Raw genomic sequence first — 20651 nt, forward strand, 5'->3', positions numbered from 1 at the left:
TGGAATTAACTTTCCACAGCTATGTACAAGTAAATGTATTTATGCTTTTTTATATTAACACAATATTTCCTATGTTTTGTGCTGCAAAAATAGTCACGTGGGATCACTATTAACTGCACAAAATGTAGTGTTATAACAGCTAAGTGAAATTAAAATAGCAACAAGTTATAGTTTGTTGTCATAATAACAGAAGCACTGATGTAAGCAAATATTACTAATATTTTACTAACAGTCACAATTACCTTGTATGTTTATCCTCCTTTTATAAATAAAAGTACATAATCAAACCAGAAACAAGCAAATAAATATTTTAATTAAATTAGAAAAACAGAAAAAAAATCAGCATCTAAGAGTGTGGCACTGGAAAAGCACAGCCGCTCAGTTGGCATTCGAGAAGCAGGTGAAGTCAACGTTTCGGGCATAAGCCTTTCATCAATGTTTATGACCGAACTGTCAATTCTCCTGCTCCTCAGATGCTGCCTGACTGGCTGCGCTTTTCCAGCACACACTTTTTGACTCTGAATTCCACCATCTGCAGTCCTCACTTTCTCCTATAAAATATCAGCATTACTATTAACAAAGCATCAGTTTTCGAGAAGCTTAATATTGCCATTTGAAAGAGGCAGTAGGTACTTTATCTTCAACATTTCACTAAAGAGCTACTGCTGAACTTATCACTAATCTTGATTAATCACTAATCATGAGCAGGAGATCAGTAAAAAGCAGTGCAACTTTGTGTAGCTCAGAGGTTATTTGATGAAGCTACGAAGAAGCAGGTACAAATTCTCAATCTGGCACAATCACATGGATGAGCTTTGATTGCATGAGGATGGATGCAGTGAGTGGTGAAGGATGTATTGAGCACAGGTTTTGCCCTGTGCAAGAATGGGGAGATATCATCAGGCAGCCACAATACTATGTATGCCTCAGACTCTATTTCTAACAAATGGGAATGTGTAACAAATCTTCCATCAAAGGGTAAAATTACACCATTGATTGCATCATTGTCATACTTCAAGTAACTAAACGATGAGGGGGGAAGTCAATAGGATGGTGGCTAGGAAGCAAAATTGGAGTATATGTTAGGGAAAAAGAATACAGGCCAGGGGGCGGGCAAGATTTTCCTAGCTCCACAGCTGAGTAAGTACATTTCAAACTCTTAACTTGTTAATAATGAATTTCTTTCTGAGTGCATTTCATATTGGCTGCCACAAGCAAACCCAATCTTGCTATGAGGACTTCAACACAAAAATTGGGTCTCTTATTTGCATTTTCTCAAGTCTTCAAAAGTATTACAATGCATATATAGCACAGACAATGTCACCCACCCTCAAATCTCTATGTCAGTGATTTTTTGTTCATTTCGGGATTATGGGCATCCTCAGTTAAACTTGTGAAGATGTTGGTGGGCCTTCTTAAACTGCTGAAATCCATTTGGTGTAGGTAGGGCCACAATGATGTTAGGGAGGGATTTCCAATACTTTGACCCAGCGACACTGAAGGAACTGTGATATATTTCCAAGTCAGGAAAAGAAGTGGCTTCGAAAGGAACTTGGACTTGAAGGTGTTCCCATATACCTACCATTTTTGTCCTTCTAGATGGTAATGGTTGTTAATTTGGAAAGCACTATCTAAAGAGCCTTGGTGAATTTCTGCACTGCATTTTGTAGATGGTATATGGTGCTGCTTCGGAGTGTCGGTAGTGGAAGAGTGGAGATTTGTGGCTTCTTGAATGCTGTTGTTGAATGCACCTACCCAGGCAAGTGAGGAGTATTCCATCAAATTCCTCACTTATGCCTTGCAGATGGTGGACAATTTCGGTGAGTCAAGAGGTAAGTTACTTGCTGTTGGATTTCTAGCCTCTTACCTGCTTTTGAAGCCATGGTATATGGATAGTCCAGTTTAGCTTTGGACCATGGTAACCCCCAGGATGTTGACTGTGGGCAATTTAATTATGGGAATATCAATGGGCAATGGTTAGATTATTATTAGAGTTAGTCATTGCTTGGCACACATGTGGCATGAATATTACTTGCCATTTATCACCAAATCTTCATATTTTCCAGGTTTTACCATTTTTGGGTATTATTATAAAGGGGAAAAGGCAAAAACCCCCAATAATTAAAACTGAAACACCCAGAGAAGCTTGTCTCACCTTTATAAGATGTTAAAAATAGTAGTTAAAGAAAATTCCTGATACTCACTTTATAAGCAATAAGTAACAATAAATTGATTTAATCTTAACAGTGCATAAATTAACAGAATAACTAACACACTAAACAATTAGAATATAGAACATAGAACAGTACAGCACAGAACAGGCCCTTCAGCCCATGATGTTGTGCTGACCACTGATCCTCATGTATGCACCCTCAAATTTCTGTGACCATATGCATGTCCAGTAGTCTCTTAAATGTCCCCAATGACCTTGCTTCCACAACTGCTGCTGCCAACGCATTCCATGCTCTCACAACGCTCTGTGTAAAGAACCCGCCTCTGACATCCCCTCTATACTTTCCTCCAACCAGCTTAAAACTATGACCTGCCCTGGGAAATAGTCTCTGGCTATCGACTCTATCTATGCCTCTCATTATCTTGTATACCTCAATTAGGTCCCCTCTCCTCCTCCTTTTCTCCAATGAAAAAAGTCTGAGCTCAGTCAACCTCTCTTCATAAGATAAGCCCTCCAGTCCAGGCAGCATCCTGGTAAACCTCCTCTGAACCCTTTCCAAAGCATCCACATCTTTCCTATAATAGGGCGATCAGAACTGGATGCAGTATTCCAAATGCAGTCTAACCAAAGTTTTATAGAGCTGCAACAAGATCTCACGACTCTTAAACTCAATCCCCCTGTTAACGAAAGCCAAAACTCCTGCTGCAGCCTACAACAGCCAACTGTCAACGACACCTCCAACCTTTGTGTCATCTGCAAACTTGCTGACCCATCCTTCAATCCCCTCATCCAAGTCATTAATAAAAATTACAAACAGTAGAGGCCCAAGGACAGAACCCTGTGGAACACCACTCACCACTGACTTCCAGGCAGAATATTTTCCCTCTACTACCACTCCCTGTCTTCTGTTGGCCAGCCAGTTCTGTATCCAGACAGCTAAGTTCCCCTGTATCCCATTCCTCCTGACCTTCTGAGTGATCCTACTATGGGGAACCTTGTCAAATGCCTTGCTGAAGTCCATATCCACCACATCCACAGCTCGACCCTCATCAACGTTTCTAGTCACATCCTCAAAGAACTCGATAAGGTTTGTGCGGCATGACCTGCCCCTCACAAAGCCGTGTTGATTGCATTTAATCAAGCCAAGCTCTTCCAGATGGTCATAAATCCTATCCCTCAGAATCCTTTCTAATACCTTGCAGACGACAGACGTGAGACTTACTGGTCTGTAATTGCTGGGGATTTCCCTATTTCCTTTCTTGAAGCGAGGAATTACATTTGCCTCTCTCCAGTCCTCAGGTACGACTCCAGTGGAGAGCGAGGAAGCAATTGCATTTTTCGTTTCCCAAAACAGCCGAGGAAAAATCTGGTCCGGGCCTGGTGACTTGTGAATCTTAATGTTTGACAAAATTTTCAGCACATCAACTTCCTCTATCTCTATCCATTCCAGCATGCACACGTACTCTTCAAAGGTTTCATTCACTACAAAGTTGATTCTTTCGTAAAGACAGAAGCAAGAAACTCATTTAGGGCTTCCCCTATCTCCTCAGACTCCACACACAAATTCCCTATGTTATCCCTGATCGACCCTACTCTTTCTTTGACCATTCTCTTATTCCTCATATGTGTAAAATACCTTTGTGTTCTCCCTAATCCGTTCTGCCAAGCCTTTCTCATGCCCCCTCCTGGCTCTCCTCAGACCATTTTTGAGCTCCTTCCTCGCCTGTGTATAATCCTCTACAGCTGAGCTTGATCCTAGCTTCCTCCACCTTATGTAAGCTACCTTTTCCCTTTTCCTTTTCTCCTAACTACAAATTATTCCCTAATCAAACAAAATTCTACTGGTTTGCTGTTCCAATAAACACAGGTCCCACTTATATAAAGGGCTGAAAATTTGTTGCTGGAAAAGCGCAGCAGGTCAGGCAGCATCCAAGGAGCAGCGGAATCGACGTTTCGGGCATGAGCCCTTCTTCAGGAATGAGGAAAGTGTGCCAAGCAAGCAAAGATAAAAGGTAGGGAGGAGGGACTTGGGGGAGGGGCGTTGGAAATGCGATAGGTGGAAGGAGGTTAAGGTGAGGGTGATAAGGTGAGGGTGATAGGCCAGAGTGGGGGTGGGGGCGGAGAGGTCAGGAAGAAGATTGCAGGTTAGGAATGTGGTGCTGAGTTCGAGAGTTGGGACTGAGACAAGGTGGGGGGAGGGGAAATGAGGAAACTGGAGAAATCTGAGTTCATCCCTTGTGGTTGGAGGGTTCCTAGGTGGAAGATGAGGCGCTCTTCCTCCAGCCATCGTGTTGCTATGGTTTGGCGATGGAGGAGTCCAAGGACCTGCATGTCCTTGGTGGAGTGAGAGGGGGAGTTGAAGTGCTGAGCCACGGGATGGTCAGGTTGGTTGGTCCGGGTGTCCCAGAGGTGTTCTCTGAAACATTCCACAAGGAGGCGGCCTGTCTCCCCAATATAGAGGAGGCCATATCGGGTGCATCGGATGCAGTAAATGATGTGTGTGGAGGTGCAGGTGAATTTGTGGCAGATATGGAAGGAACCCTTGGGGCCTTGGAGGGAAGTGGAGGGGTAGGTCTGGGCGCAAGTTTTGCATTTCTTGTGGTTGCAGGGGAAGGTGCCGGGAGTGGAGGTTGGGTTGGTGGGGGGTGTGGACCTGACGAGGGAGTCACAGAGGGAGTGGTCTTTTCGGAATGCTGATAGGGGAGGGGAGGGAAATATATCCCTGGTGGTGGGGTCCGTTTGGAGGTGGCGGAAATGGTGACGGATGATACGATGTATATGGAGGTTGGTGGGGTGGTAGGTGAGGACCAGTGGGGTTCTGTCCAGGTGGCGATTGAAGGGTAGGGCTCAAGGGCAGAGGAGCAGGAAGTGGAGGAGATGCAGTGGAGAGCATCGTCGACCACGTCTGGGGGGAAATTGCAGTCTTTGAACAAAGAGGCCATCTGGGTTGTTCGGTATTGGAACTGGTCCTCCTGGGAGCAGATGCGGCAGAGACGAAGGAATTGGGAATATGGGATGGCATTTTTACTGGGGGCAGGGTAGGAGGAGGTGTAGTCTAGGTAGCTGTGGGAGTCATTCGGTTTATAGTAAATGTCCGTGTTGATTCGGTCGCCCGAGATAGAAATGGAGAGGTCTAGGAAGGGGAGGGAGGAGTCTGAGACGGTCCAAGTAAATTTGACGTCGGGGTTGAAGGTGTTAATAAAGTGGATGAACTGTTCAACCTCCTTGTGGGAGCACGGGGCAGCGCCGATACAGTCATCGATGTAGCGGAGGAAAAGGTGGGGGGTGATGCCAGTGTAGCTGCGGAAGATGGACTGTTCCACATATCCTACAAAGAGGCAGGCATAGCTGGGGCCCATGCAGGTGCCCATGGCTACTCCTTTGGTTTGGAGGAAGTGTGAGGATTGGAAAGAGAAATTGTTCAGAGTGAGGACCAATTCAGTCAGTCGAAGGAGGGTGTCAGTGGAAGGGTACTGGTTGGTACAGTGGGAAAGGAAGAAGCGGAGGGCTTTGAGCCCTTCATGATGGGGGATGGAGGTGTACAGGGACTGGATGTCCATGGTGAAGATAAGGCGTTGGGGATCGGGGAAGCGAAAATCATGGAGGAGGTGGAGGGCATGGATGGTGTCCCGAACGTAGATGGAGAGTTCTTGGACTAAGGGGGGCTGGACCGTGTCGAGGTATACAGAGATGAGTTCGGTGGGGCAGGAGCAGGCTGAGACAATGGGTCGGTCGGGGCAGTCAGGTTTGTGGATTTTGGGCAGGAGGTAGAAACTGGCAGTGCGGAGTTGTGGGACTATGAGTTTGGAGGCGGTGGATGGGAGATCCCCTGAGGAGATGAGGTTATTGATGGTCTGGGAGATGATGGTTTGGTGGTGGGAGGTGGGGTCATGGTCAAGGGGGCAGTAGGAGGAGGTGTCCGCGAGCTGGCGTTTAGCCTCACCGGTGTAAAGATCAGTGCGCCAAACTACCACCATGCCTCCCTTGTCTGCCAGTTTGATAGTGAGGTTGGGGTTGGAACGGAGGGAGTGGAGGACTGCACGTTCCGAGGGTGAGAGGTTGGAGTGGGTGAGAGGGGTGGACAGGTTGAGGCAGTTAATGTCACGGCAGCAGTTGGCTATGAAGAGATCAAGGGCAGGTAAGAGGCCAGCACAGGGTGTCCAGGTGGATGGGGTGTGTTGGAGGTGGGAGAAGGGTCAGAGGGTGGGCGAGAATCCTGGTTGAAGAAGTAAGCGCGGAGGCGAAGGCGGCAGAAGAACTGTTCGATGTCTCGCCACGTGATGAACTCGTTAATCCAAGAACGTAGGGAAATGAAGGTGAGGCCTCTGCCTCATCCTCAGAGAGGGGTAGTTCAGGAGGGATGGTGAAAACACGGCAGGGCTGGGAGCTAGGACCTGGTGTGGGGCTGGAGCTGGGAGTGGGGGTGGGGTTAGGTGTGGGGGCGGGAATCGGGGAGGGGGGTGGAGTTCGGTGTGCGGACGGAGATCGGCGTGGGTTTGGAGACCCACTTATATAAACCCAAGTAATAAGAAAAAATAAATTATAACTTAGTCTCTCAACATCTACACAGAATGTGTCTTCTCCTCTGTCTCTTCAGTCATATATGCTTTTCTCCTGCTGTTTCCATTTCACAAACAGAAGCCAGGGATGTTTTCTCTATGAATTATTCTGTGAGGACTTTTAGCCAGAAGTGGCATGAACATAGAACATAGAATAATACAGCTCAGAACAAGCCCTTCAGCCCTCGATATTGCGCCAACCTGTGAACTAATCTGAGACCATTCCCCTACACTATCTCATCATCATCAATATGCTTACCCAAGGACTGTTTAAATGCCCCTAATGTGGCTGAGTTAACTACATTGGCAGGCAGGGCATTCTATAACTTTACCACTCTCTGAGTTTAAGAACTTGCCTCTGACATCTGGCATGGTACCTTTTATGGATAGACAGTGTTTTCTTAGAAAGCTTAGAGATTTCTTGTGGGATCTAGATATTTATTTCTCAGAGGGCAGTTTGCTCTCACACGAATTTTCAAAACCCCTCTCCTTATATATCTGAGATGACATATCAAATGTTGTACATTAACGTTTGTCTGAGGTTGTCAAAACAATCAGGTTTAAATTCAGATTAGATTACTTACAGATTTGATTAGATTACTTACAGTGTGGAAACAGGCCCTTCGGCCCAACAAGTCCACACCGCCCCGCCGAAGCGTAACCCACCCATACCCCTACATCTACATTTACCCCTTACCTAACACTACGGGCAATTTTAGCATGGCCAATTCACCTGGCCTGTACATCTTTGGACTGTGGGAGGAAACCGGAGCACCCGGAGGAAACCCACGCAGACACGGGGAGAACGTGCAAACTCCACACAGTCAGTCGCCTGAGGCTTTCAATCTCTAAGTGCTTGATTTAAATTAATTCGTTGATTCAAGCTAGTTGCCAAACATCAAAACAAGCCTCAGGTTTCCACTCACACAGCCAATGATACATTCAATGAACTGTCTGTAATCTGCAGCTACTTACAGACACATTCTTCTATATAAATCTCTAAGCTTAGAAAAACAGTTTACCTCTTAAAGGAACCACACAGTCTTCATCCCTTTTTTTTTAACAAAGCTTGCTGCTTTCCAAATCACAATTACTCTACACAACTTCGTAACAGCATGGACTCCTTCAGTACCAGGAGTTGTAAACGGTGTTGAACATTATACATTCATCAGCATTGTACATTCCCCAATTCTGATCTTATGATGGACAAACAGTCCAGTCAGAATCATTCACTCTGCCTGTTCTCCTTTTCTTCACTTATTTTTCATCCAAGTGTTTTGTTTCCTGTTCTCTCCGAGCCTCTGACGATGATTCTTGGCCTCAGCAACTCCCAGTGTCTGATGATTCCCAATGTCCATCAGCTGGCAACTTCCCAGCCTGGTGCACCAGCCTCCCAGTGTGGTATGGTGACCTCCTGACCTGGCAACCTCCTGGCTTGGCACAGCACCTTCCCAGCATGGCATGGCAACTTTCCAGATGATACAGTGGCCTCCTGGTGTGGCAATGCAACCTCCCAGCATGGTGCAGCAGCCTCCTGGCCAGATGCAGCAACCTTTCGGCATGGTGACCTCCCAGCATGGTGCTGTGACCTCCTGGCGTGATGTGGCATCCTCCCAGCCTGGCATGGTGGTCGAAAGCAATCTCTCAGCCTCATGACCCTCACGGTGAAGCCCATGTGGTTAGAGCCGGGGCTCAGTGTGGACTGGAGGCTAGATGCCAACGTGGTTTGGGTTGGAAGACTGTGGTTCTAACCTTTTATTTCTGCATTGCTGGACATCCTATTTCTCTATTTTCTGAGATCTTATAAGTAAAGAAGCTGTTTCTAGGTACCTTTGAACCTAAGACATCACCGTAGATCATGATGTATAAACTTTTCACTGCACTCATTGAATATATGTAACAATAAAGGCTAATTCTAATTATTCTAATTCATTGATGAAGCAGCTGAAGATGTTTGAGCCTAAGACATTTCCCTGAGAATCCCTGCAGAGATATCCTGGATCTGATATAACTGACTCACAACAGCCTCACTTAGTTTCCTTTATGCTTAGTATTACTCCAACCAATGGAGAGTCCCCCCACCCCCAATAGCCATTGATTGCAGTTTTGCAATGATTCTTTGGTGCCGCACTCAGTTAAATTTGGTCTTGATATCAACAGGAGTCAATCTTATGTCACCAGTACATGATCCCAAACTTTCTAAAGCCAATGTTACCATGACAAGAGAGCAGGGTATAACAACTGCAACTTCTGGAGAGTGCCTGATTGTGGTAAAATAATTCCAACACTGATGTCACAGGACAACTATGTATTGATTGATTCATGAGTAACTGCTACTTGAGATTATGTGCATCTTATTGACATTGAAAAGGGAAACATTTTAATTCCTTAAAAATAACTATGAATAATTGTCATCTATTTATTAATATTGATAATATTTACTGGCATACTTGATTGGCTGGGAGGTGTAGCGATTATTAATTATGAATTAATTCAAATTATTAATTAAGACAATAATGATGGCGAGGCAGCTGATGTACTTTGACTACAAGATATGGGAGCTTTTCAACACTAGTGTGACTCAGGACAAACTGTCTGCCATAAGTATCTGCAGTCGCAAAAACATTAGCTCAGACTCAGAGAGCTGGAGGCCAAACTACAGACACAGTGTAACATCAGGCAAGAGGAGGGTTACCTGGACACTCTGTTCCAGGAAATGGTCACACCACTTAGGAAACAATCATCTGGTTTTGCCAGTGGTCATGGGCAGGGGTGTGACTGTGAATGAGGGAGGATTGGGGACCCAGTGGGCAGGAGCATAGGTGACTCAACCTTTGCGGGTTCTCAGCTTGTTTTGGATGCAAATGAGCTAACTGCCCATGGGACCATTGTACAGGAAGTCATTAATGTACGTGTAGATTGAAGAAGTGGAGTGGTAGGGAACATAATGGTAAAGGGAATTAAAACTGTTCTCTGCAGTGAAGAGTGTGAGTCCAGACAGTTTGTTGTCTGCCCTGTGCTAGGGTTTCTGATATATGCTCTGGTCTAGAGAATAACCTGCATTGGGAGGAGGAGGATCTGCTGATTGTGGTCCACAGTGGTATCAATGACATAAGTAGAAAAAAAAAGAGTCTGTTGAGGAAGTATGAGAAGCTGGGCAATATTATTTTTAAAATCCTCAAAGGATTATTACCTGATCTACATACAAATTGAAACAGAGCAAATGAGATTAGAGAAGTGAATGTGTGGCTCAAAGACTAGTGTGGGAGAAGTTGGTTCTGGTTGTGGGGTATTGGCCTTAGTACTGGGGAAGTCCAATCAGTTGGAATGGGCTACACCCAAACCTTACTGCAAATTTTGCATTGAAAGCCACATAACTAGGAAAGTAGAGAGTATTTTAAACTAAACAAGAAAAGGGTGAGTATTCAATCTTGGGTACACGTAGCAAATCAAGTGGTAATGTTGAGGAAGGAAATTGAAATACTAATTTGGGAAAGGAAGGTCAGAGAATGGCAAAAGGGATGGAATGAAAAACTTAACACACCAACAGTCAGAATAAGGCAAGAGAATTAATAGCTCACACTGAGCTATAAAATAAATACTAGAGAGAGTAGTTGTAGGATGACAAGAAATGGATATGAAATATTAAGAGATAGATGATATTCAAGAAGAAAAGGAAGATAGGTAAAGGCAGAGGGTTAGTACTGTAAATCAAAGATGGCAGTAGTGCAATAGTTATGCATAACATTGGATCAATAAATCAGAATGTAGGAATTGTAGGGGAAAGAAGTCATAGTAGAAGTAGACTTCAGGTTTGTGACCACAAAAGTAACCACAAAAAAAGGATATTGGGTATTTGTGACAAATAATTGGCAATAATTGTGGTTAACATAAATCTATGCATAAACTGAAAAGAAAATCAGATTAGTAAGAAGAATTTTGATGAGTAGGTCATAGAGAGACTTTGAGAGAGTTTCTTAGAGGACAATATTCTGAAACCAATCCAAAATGTGGTTATAATAGATTTGGTATTGTGTAATGAGACTGGATTAAATAATGACCTGATAGAAAAGGCACCTTTAGACAGCAGTGAGCACAATGTGCCGAATTTTACATTCAGTTTGAAAGATAAGAGATTAATCAATAGAGAAGTAGCGGCAGATATTTAAGGAGATATTCAGAGAATCCAGAATAAATATATTCCTATAACTGAGAAAATTGCAAGAATTCATGATTAACTAAAATGTTAAGGAAAGCCTCAAGCTTAAGGAAAAAGCTTATAATTGCACAAAGATAAAAAGCAGATCAAGTAATTTCTAGGAATTTACAGAATGTCAGAGAATGGCAAAGTTAATCAGAAGAAAGTAAGTACAATATAAGATGAAGCTAACTAGAGATGTAAAAATGGACAGCAAAAGTTTCTATAGGTCTCAATAAAACAATTAAAGTGAGTTCGTCTTCATGAAAGTGAGAATGGGAAGTTAAAGTAGATGACACAGAAATAGTGAATGAAACGAATAAACATTTTGACTGTCCTCACTATAGAAAGTACAAAAACATCCCAGTGATAGCAATAGAACAGGAGATGGAAAGAAAGGAGGAACTTGGTGAAATTATTTTATCAGGGAAATGGTACTAAATAAATAGATGTAGCTGCAGGCTGATTTGTCTTTGGAATTTAATGCCCTTCCTCCTAGAATTTAAAATATGTGATTAATAAGGTAGTAAAGATGTTAGTGGATAATATGCCAAAATTCTCTAGATGCTGAAAAGGTTCCATCAAACTGGAAAGTAACAAATGTAAGTCCTCTATTTAAGAAGAGAGGGAAGGGGGGAGAGGGGGGAAAAGATCAGTTTGCTTGATGTCTGTAATGGCAGAGGTGTTAGAATTAATCATAAATAGCATAAGGTTGTGTGCTTAGAAATATTCATGTTAATCAGGAAACATCAGTATGGTAGAACAAATTTATTGGAGTTCTTTGAAGAAACATTGTGCTGTAGTAAAGGGAAGCCCTTCACATACCATACTTGGACTTCCAGATGTTTAACAAGGTACCACATAAAAGGTTATTGAAAAGTAGAAGGACATTGTGTAAGGCATAACAGACTATGAATAGAAGATTGGCTAGATGGCAGAAAATAGACTACAAATAAATTAATCTTTTTCTATATAGACTCCATTTATTATATTGTGATATTGTGGCAATGATCCCTTAAAACTATGCGGTCACTTGGTATGTTGGAGCATTCACAGCCATGTACGGATCTCTGAGGCCCATGTCGCTGCAGGAAAAGTTAGAGAGCCTCAGCATTTTACAATCTATATCAATGTCTTGAATCAGGGAGTGAAGGCATATTAGAGAGGGGTGCAGGGGACACAAAAATAGGCCAGAAAATACATTATGAAGGCAACTTTAGGAGGCTACAGATTAATTGGGAATAGGTTGTTTGAATGGAAAAAAAACCCAACAGGTGGAGCATTATGTGGAAAGCATGAAGTTGTTCACTTTGGCAGAAATAGTGAAAAAACAGTATTACCTAAATAGTGAATTGCTACAAAAGTTTGAAGCGCATAGGGATCTAGGTGTTCTAGTCCATGAGTCACAAAGTTAGTGTTCAGGAACAGCAAGTAATTAACGTAATACTGTCATTTATCACAAGTAGAATAAAACTTAAATGGAAGCATGCAAGCAAGTAAACATCAGACATTAATGAGAATATATTTTGAATACAGTCTACAGTTTGTTTTTTTTTATATATTAGGAAGGATGCAACTACATTGGCAGTGTCTCAGAGGAGGCACTGGATGAGCAGGTCACCTTCTGAGGAAAGGCTGGATAGACTGAGCTTGTTTTCACTTGAGTTTAGAAAAGCGACTTGATTGAAATATGTAAGCTTCTGAACGTCTTGACAAGGTGAATGCGAAAAGGATGTTTCCTCTTGTGGGTGAATCAAGAACCGGGGGCATTGTTTTAAGATTCGGAGAATGTTTTCTCTCAGTTGGTGACTTTTGGAACCCTGACTCAGAAGGCAGTGGAGGTAGGATCACTGAATATTTTAAAGGTGGAGGTTGCGAATTTTGGATTCCCATGCCCAGCAAAACTTTATCAGTAATATTTGGGAATTTGGATTTTGAATCACAAAGGGATCAGCCATTACCTTATTAAATGGCAGAGCAGACTCAAGGGCAATTGGTTTACCTCTGTTCCTAACCGATATTCATTCATATGCATGTAAGCCTACCTCAGCAATCAGTATTCTGCAGTGTTATGAATAAACTCAACTAGAAGAATACATGTATCCATTGTAGTGAAAGCTTGTTCCAAAATCCTTAATTGTGCAAAATTGCAGCATAAAACCCATTTACAACAGTTCTCAACATATGTCTTAATGTGAAATTTTAATTCCGTTTCACTTACTAAAGATGTTGCTTAGCCTGCTGATTTTCCAGCATTTTCAGTTTCTTTTATAGATTTCTAGAATCCATAGCATTTTGTTTTTGTTTAATGAAATATGCTATTCATTTTCTTCATTTCAGAAAGAAACTAATTGGATCTTGAGGGCTCCCCTGTCTGGCATGAAACCTATTGATTATCTTCCATTAAAACAAAACATATGACCAAACCAATTTGTGACTTCAGTATTCAAAAAAATTCATATGTGGTTAATTGGAGTATGCACTATGAATCTGCATAATCTTGTATTCGTTTTAACATTTTTTTTTTCTTTTCTACTCAGCCATTTACTTGCAATTTGCATTTTGTTTCATGCATAGAACTCTGGACAATTCGAGGGTGCATTTGTTCCTATTGAAAAGTTAAATATCAATAAATATCAATAAATTGTAACAAAATATTAAGTACTTTAGTTAATCTTTAGTAAAGAATGGTATTTATTATCAATATATCTATGCAGAATAAAATCATAGATAACTTCTGTCACTTTTTTTTTGCTCTTTGCCATTTCCTTCACCACTGTTAATGAGTGCATGTAACATATTTATATAGAAGTTCTCAAAAATAAAATTAAAACAATCAACTCATAAAACAACTAGCTCAAGCTCTCTGCATTTGGAATTATCATTAAAATGCATTATCATTGTATATTTCATAAAAGGCAGAGTTCACATTTTGTTTTATGCTAAAACTCTACTGAAGTACTCATAATTGCGCTGATACATTTCAGGCAACCATTTTGTGAATACTATATGACTGTATGTACATCACTTGCACTTTTCATACTTAGCACAGACAGGATGTATAATGGACAAATAGTGTTAACCATTTTCCATTTGCTTGAGTCTTTTACAAAGACACAGTTTAAAGTGTATTAATCACAGCGGTTATTTTTGAGGCTCATTCCTGATGAAGGGCTTATGCCCAAAACATTGACCCTCCTTCTCCTCGGAAGCTGCCCGACTGGCTATGCCTTTCCAGCACCACACTCTTCCATTCTAATCTCCAGAATGTATAGTCCTCAATTCCTCCCATCTGGATTAACCCAGCTTGGTACAGAAAAAAAATGACTTGTACCTGACTGACTAAAGTCAGACTCAAGTTCAGGTCCTAGAACCAAAATGGTTATGTGCCACCCAGTCTCCACAAATTTCCATTTTATTTAACATTACAAAATGACATACACAGACAATATGGAATGGCAAAGTTTTGCCTCGATAAGCATTTCTAATGACAGAAAAGCAGACTATACATAAATGTTGCAATTTATGAACAACAGTATTTTAAAAATTGTTATAATCTATAAAAATTGCAAAATTGCCAGAATCTGCAGGAGTGTAGCTCCCTGTCTGTGCTTATATACCCAAGAAGTCCCACTGTTCTTTGAAAAATGACTTTCAAGCTAATAAATCCCCGTTGGTAAGAATATCAATTCATGTTTTAAAACCAGGCGAAAATGAGGACTGCAGATGCTGGAGATCGGAGTCAACCTTCTATTTTGAAATAACAATGAGAAGATCAATTCTTCAATATTTGTAGAATATATATAGTATTCTTCTTATTAATTTAATGTCACTGGATAGCCAGCATTTATTGCCCATCCTTAGTTGCCCTTGAGACGGTCATGGTGATCTGGTTTCTTGAACCACTGCGATCCACCTGCTGTGGGTCGACTCACAATGCTCTTAGGGTGTAAATTCCAGGATTTTGACTCAGCAGCTGGGAAGGACTGGCAATATATTTCTAAGTCAGGATGGTGAGTGGCTTGGAGGGGAATTTGAAAGTGGTGGTGTTCCCATGTATTTACCCTGCGAGATAGAAGTGGTCTTGGGTTTGGAAAGTACTGTCTGAGGATATTTGGTGAAATTTTGCAGAGAATCTTGTTGACAGTACACACTGCTATGACTGAGCATCAATGGCGGAGGGATGTGGCACCACACAGGTGGGCTGCTTCATCCTGGATAGTGTCAAGCTTCTTGAGTATTACTGGAGGTGCACACATCCAGTCAAGTGGGGAATATTCCTTCAGGCTCCTGACTTGAGCCTTGGACATGTTTTGGGGAGTCAGGAGGTGTGTTTAACTCACCACAGTATTCGTGGCCTCTGATCTGTTCTTGTAGCCACTGAGTTTATGTGGCAAATCCAGTTGAGTTTCTGGTCAATGGTAACCCCCAGGATGTTGATAGTGGGGGATTCAGTGATAATAATGGGTTTGGAAAGAGCTGTTAAAGGAGCCTTGATGAGTTAATGCAGTGCATCTTGTAGATAATACACATTGCTGGCACTGTGCACCAGTGGTAAAGGCATTGAATGTTGAATGTTGTAGATAGGTTGGCAATCACACAGGCTGCACTATCATGGATTTTTGTGAGTTTTTTTACATGTTATTAGAGCTATGTTCATCCAAGCAAGTGAACAGTATTCCATTGCACTTCTGACTTGTGCCTAGCAGATAGTGAATAAACGATTTGGGAGGCAAGTTGCTCACCTCAGAAAACCCAGCTTTTGACTTGCAACTAAAAAAAAACAAAACACACTGCAGATGCTGTTCTGACAAAGGGTCATTGGACCTGAAACGTTAACTCTGACTTATCTCCACAGATGCTGCCAGACCTGGTTAATTTTTCCAGCAATTTCTGTTTTTGTTTCTGACTTGCTATTATAACTACAGTATTTATAAAGCTGGTCTAGTTATGCTACTGATCAGTGGTAACTCTCAGAATATTGATAAATTGCAGATTAGTGATAGTAACATTATTGAATGTCAAGAGAAATGGTTAGATTCTCTGTTGTTGGCGATGTCATTACCTGGTACTTGTATGGCAAAAATGTTACTCAGCAGTAACCAGCCAGAACCCTATATGTTTGAGACATGGATAGATCAGGGACAGGAATGGTTGTTGCAGGTTCCAGGATTTAGATGTTTCAGTAAGAACAGAGAAGATGGTAAAAGAGGGGGAGGTGTGGCATCATTGGTCAAGGACAGTATTATAGTTGCAGAAAGGATGTTTGGGGACTCGTCAACTGAGGTAGTATGGGCTGAGGTTAGAAACAGGGAAGGAGAGGTCACCCTGTTAGGAATTTTCTATAGGCCTCTGAATAGTTCCAGAGATATAGAGGAAAGGATAGCAAAGATGATTCTCAATAGGATTGAGAGAGACAGGATAGTTGTCATGGGGGACTTCAACTTTCCAAATATTGACTGGGAACACTATAGTAAGAGTACTATAGGTGGGTCAGTTTTTGTCCAGTGTGTGCAGGAGGGCTTTCTGACACAGTATGTAGACAGGCCAACAAGGGGTGAAGCCACATTAGATTTGGTACTGGGTAATGATCCCGGCCAGGTGTTAGACTTGGAAGTAGGTGAGCACTTTGGTGATAGCGACCACAATTCTGTTATGTTTACTTTAGTGATAGAAAGGGATAGGTATACATCACTGGGCGAGAGTTACAGTTGGGAGAAAGGCAATTACAATGTGATTAGGCAAGATTTAGGAAGCATAGGATGGGGAAGGAAACTGCAGGGGATGGGCACATTAGAAATGTGGAGCTTATTCAAGGAAAAGCTCCTGTGTGTCCGAGGTAAGTATGTACCTGTCAGGCAGGGAGGAAGCTGTAGAGCGCGGGAGCTGTGGTTTATGAAGGAAGTGGAATCTCTGGTCAAGAGGAAGAAGAAGGCTTATGTTCGGATGAGATGTGAAGGCTCAGTTAGGGCGCTTGAAAGTTAAAAGGTAGCCAGGAAAGACCTAAAGAGAGACCTCAGAAGAGCTAGGAGGAGACATGAGAAGATGTTGGCGGATAGGATCAGGATAAATCCTAAAGCTTTCTATAGGTATTTAAGGAATAAAAGAATGACGAGAGTAAGATTAGGGCCAATCAAGGATAGTAGTGGGAAGTTATGTGTGGAGTCAGAGGAGATAGGGGAAACACTAAATGAATATTTTTCGACAGTATTCACTCTAGAAAACAACAATGTTGTCGAGGAGAATTCTGAGGTACAGGCTACTAGACTAGGTGGGATTGAGGTTCACAAGGAAGAGGTAATAGAAATCCTGCAGAGTGTGAAAATAGATAAGTCCCCTGGGCCAGATGGGATTTAACCTAGGATCATCTGGGAAGCCAGGGAGGAGATTGCTGACCCTTTGACATTGATCTTTGAAATCGCCATTGAATAGTGCCAGAAGTCTGGAGGATAGCAAATGTGGTTCCCCTGTTCAACAAGGGGAGAAGAGACAACCCTGGTAATTATAGACCAGTGAACCTTACTTCAGTTATTGGTAAAGTGTTGAAAAAGGTTATAAGAGATAAGATTTATAAGAATAGAAAAGAATAATTTGATTAGGGATAGTCAGCATGGTTTTGTGAAGGGTAGGTCATGCCTCACAAACCTTACTGAGTTCTTTGAGAAGGTGACCAAACGGGTAGATGAGAGCAAACCGGTTGATGTGGTGTATATGGATTTCAGCAAGGCATTCGATAAGGTACCCCACAGTAGGCTATTGTACAAAATGCGGAGGAATGGGATTGTGGGAAATATAGCAGTTTGGATCAGTAATTGGCTTGCTGAAAGAAGACAGAGGGTGGTGGTTGATGGGAAATGTTCATCCTGGAGTCCAGTTACTACTGGCGTACCGCAAGGCTCGGTGTTGGGTCCAGTGCTGTTCATCAGTTTTATAAACGACCTGGATGAAGGCGTAGAAGGGTGGGTTAGTAAATTTGCAGATGGCACTAAGGTCGGTGGAGTTGTGGATAGTGATGAAGCATGTTGTATGTTACAGAGAGACATAGAAAGCTGCAGAGCTGGGCTAAGAGGTGGCAAATGGAGTTTAATGCGGACAAGTGTGAGGCGATTCACTTTGGTCGGAGTAACCAGAATGCAAAGTACTGGGCTAATTATAAGATTCTTGGTAGTGTAGATGAGCAGAGAGATCTCGGTGTCCATGTACACAGATCCTTGAAAGTTGCCACCCAGATTGACAGGGTTATTTAAGAAAGCATACAGTGTTTTAGCTTTTATTATTAGAGGGATTAAGTTCCGGAACCATGATGTTATGCTGCAGCTGTACAAAACTCTGGTCCGGCCGCACTTGGAGTATTGTATACAGTTCTGGTCACCACATTATAAGAAGGATGTGGAAGCATTGGAAAGGGTGCAGAGGAGATTTACTAGGATGTTGCCCGGTAAGGAGGGAAGGTCTTACGAGGAAAGGGTGAGGGACTTGAGGCTGTTTTCATTAGAGAGAAGAAGGTTGAGAGATGACTTAATAGAGACATAAAGATAATCAGAGGGTTAGATAGGGTGGACAGGGAGAGCCTTTTTCCAAGTATGGTGACGGTGAGCATGAGGGGGCATAGCTTTAAATTGAGGGGTGATAGATATAGGACAGATGTCAGAGGTAGTTTCTTTACTCAGAGAGTAGTAAGGGTATGGAATGCTTTGCCTGCAACGGTAGTAGATTCGCCAACTTTAAGTACATTTAAGTCGTCATTGGACAAGCATATGGACGTACATGGAATAGTGTAGGTTAGACTGGCTTCAGATTGGTATGACAGGTTGGCGCAACAGCGAGGTCCGAAGGACCTGTACTGCGCTGCTATGTTCTATATTGTCCAGGTCTTACTGCATGTGGATAAGAGCTATTCCATTTTCTGAAGCATTTTAAATGTAACTGAACTCTTGGCTATCATCTGCAAACATTTTAACTTCTAATCTTAGGATGTGTGAATGTCACTGAAGCAGCAGGCGATGATTGGGCCTAGGACTTTGTCCTCAGGAATGCAATGACACCAGAGATGATGGCTTTCAACAATCACAATCGTTTTCCTTTTAAGACACGTGATTCCAGTTAATGGAAATTCTTCCTTCTGATTCCCACTGGCTTCAAGTTTATTAGGTAACCTAGATGCAAGACTTAATAAAATTATAGCTTGATTTTGCCTGTTATCAGCAGTCACTATGATGAATCTCTGGAATTCAGGTTTGCATTGCCCAAGTTTGTGTTAAAGATATAATCTAAACTGGAGCTGAATTGTTCTTGCAGAATTTAATCATTAATGAGGAGGTATTAGTAAGTGTCACATGATAACACTATCCCTCATTCTTCTGATGTTTCAGAGTGGATTAATGTTTGGTAATTGGCAGATTGGATTAGTCCTACTTTTGTGAACATGATGTGCTCGGACTGCTTTCCATTTTACCCAATACCAATGGTTCTTGTTGTGTAGAAATGCAAATCTATGTTAACTATTACAAATGCACCTTGTTTAATGCTACTGTTACTGAAAATAGTCAAACACCTCTCAAAAAAATAGTCCCTATTATTTAAAGTCTTCCCACTCAACTATAAAGACTTATTCCTCTTTTACATACATTCTTCCATTTTTGAATTATTAAGGCTTCTGCAGAGCTAGGAGCTGACTGCTGGCTGATCCTTTCCCTTACTGTTGCAATTACCTTAGTCAATGACCTCTCAGTTTTAGATCCAATGTGGACCGTGCCAAAGCCTGTCCTGCCTCTAGGGGGCCAAACTTGTACATCAGGTTGGCTACATACTGAGGGTATGAAAGGATGAGGGAGGGGGTATCAACTGGTAAGAATGAAAATGCCTTTGATGAAGTCCATAATCTGTATCCAGTTTAGTGCCATGCCCTCCCATGCAGACCTGCATTGTTATCTCTCTATCTGATCTGGAATCACAACATGTGGATCCTGATCATGCCAGTTCCATGGATTAGACAACAAATTAGATAATACACATACTTGTGGTTGAGTTAAAAGCTCTTTTCAGATGCATTGAATATGTGTAAAAATTTCTCATGTTATGTTTGACAGTCTGACTCTTGCTCTCAGTACATATCCCTGTCAATATCAGAACAATAGTCATAATAATTATTGAAGAGAAACATGCATATGTGGAGATTAAGAGAAATATTGAAGCAGTGGTGGAAGGGCCATGGACTTTCTTTAAGCTATACCTTTTTATTATTCTTAAACTTTACAAAATGGCACCAGATCATGGTGACAGTGGAAGTTTTTCATTGTATTTTATATTGAATTTTTCATTGTAAAATGCATGTGACAATAAAATAACTTACTCATTCAACAAATCATTCATTCACATTTTTTTTTAACAGTACAGGTTGGAGGGAATATTGTAAAGGCCTCAGATGTACCTATCAGTTGGGCTTGATCCATATTGTCACTGATCTTAGGACACTTTTAATAGTTTTCTGGAGAAAAGATCTTAAAAATTATAATACTGCATCATTGTCAGGAGTCCTGGATAGGTTTTAAAATAGAGTTTTGAGATTTGAAGGGGAGAGGCAACCAGGTGAAGGTTGATGAGCAGTGTAGAGTCAACTGAGACAGAGTGGCAGCCAAGCGAGATTATCATTATAAGAGGTGACCATGATCTGGAATGTGGCAATAGAGTCAGAGGTTAACTCAAGTTGTAATGGAGCAGA

The 20651-nt window shown here is 41.9% G+C and overlaps 1 long non-coding RNA gene across 2 annotated transcripts in view; it reads right to left on the reverse strand.

Moving 5' to 3' along the window:
* LOC140478975 (uncharacterized) overlaps positions 1-20651 on the reverse strand; it is a 196685-nt gene that overhangs the window by 20281 nt on the left and 155753 nt on the right. The window lies entirely within an intron of this gene.

This window comes from Chiloscyllium punctatum, chromosome 6 (assembly GCF_047496795.1).
Source record: "Chiloscyllium punctatum isolate Juve2018m chromosome 6, sChiPun1.3, whole genome shotgun sequence".
Lineage (NCBI taxonomy): Eukaryota > Metazoa > Chordata > Chondrichthyes > Orectolobiformes > Hemiscylliidae > Chiloscyllium > Chiloscyllium punctatum.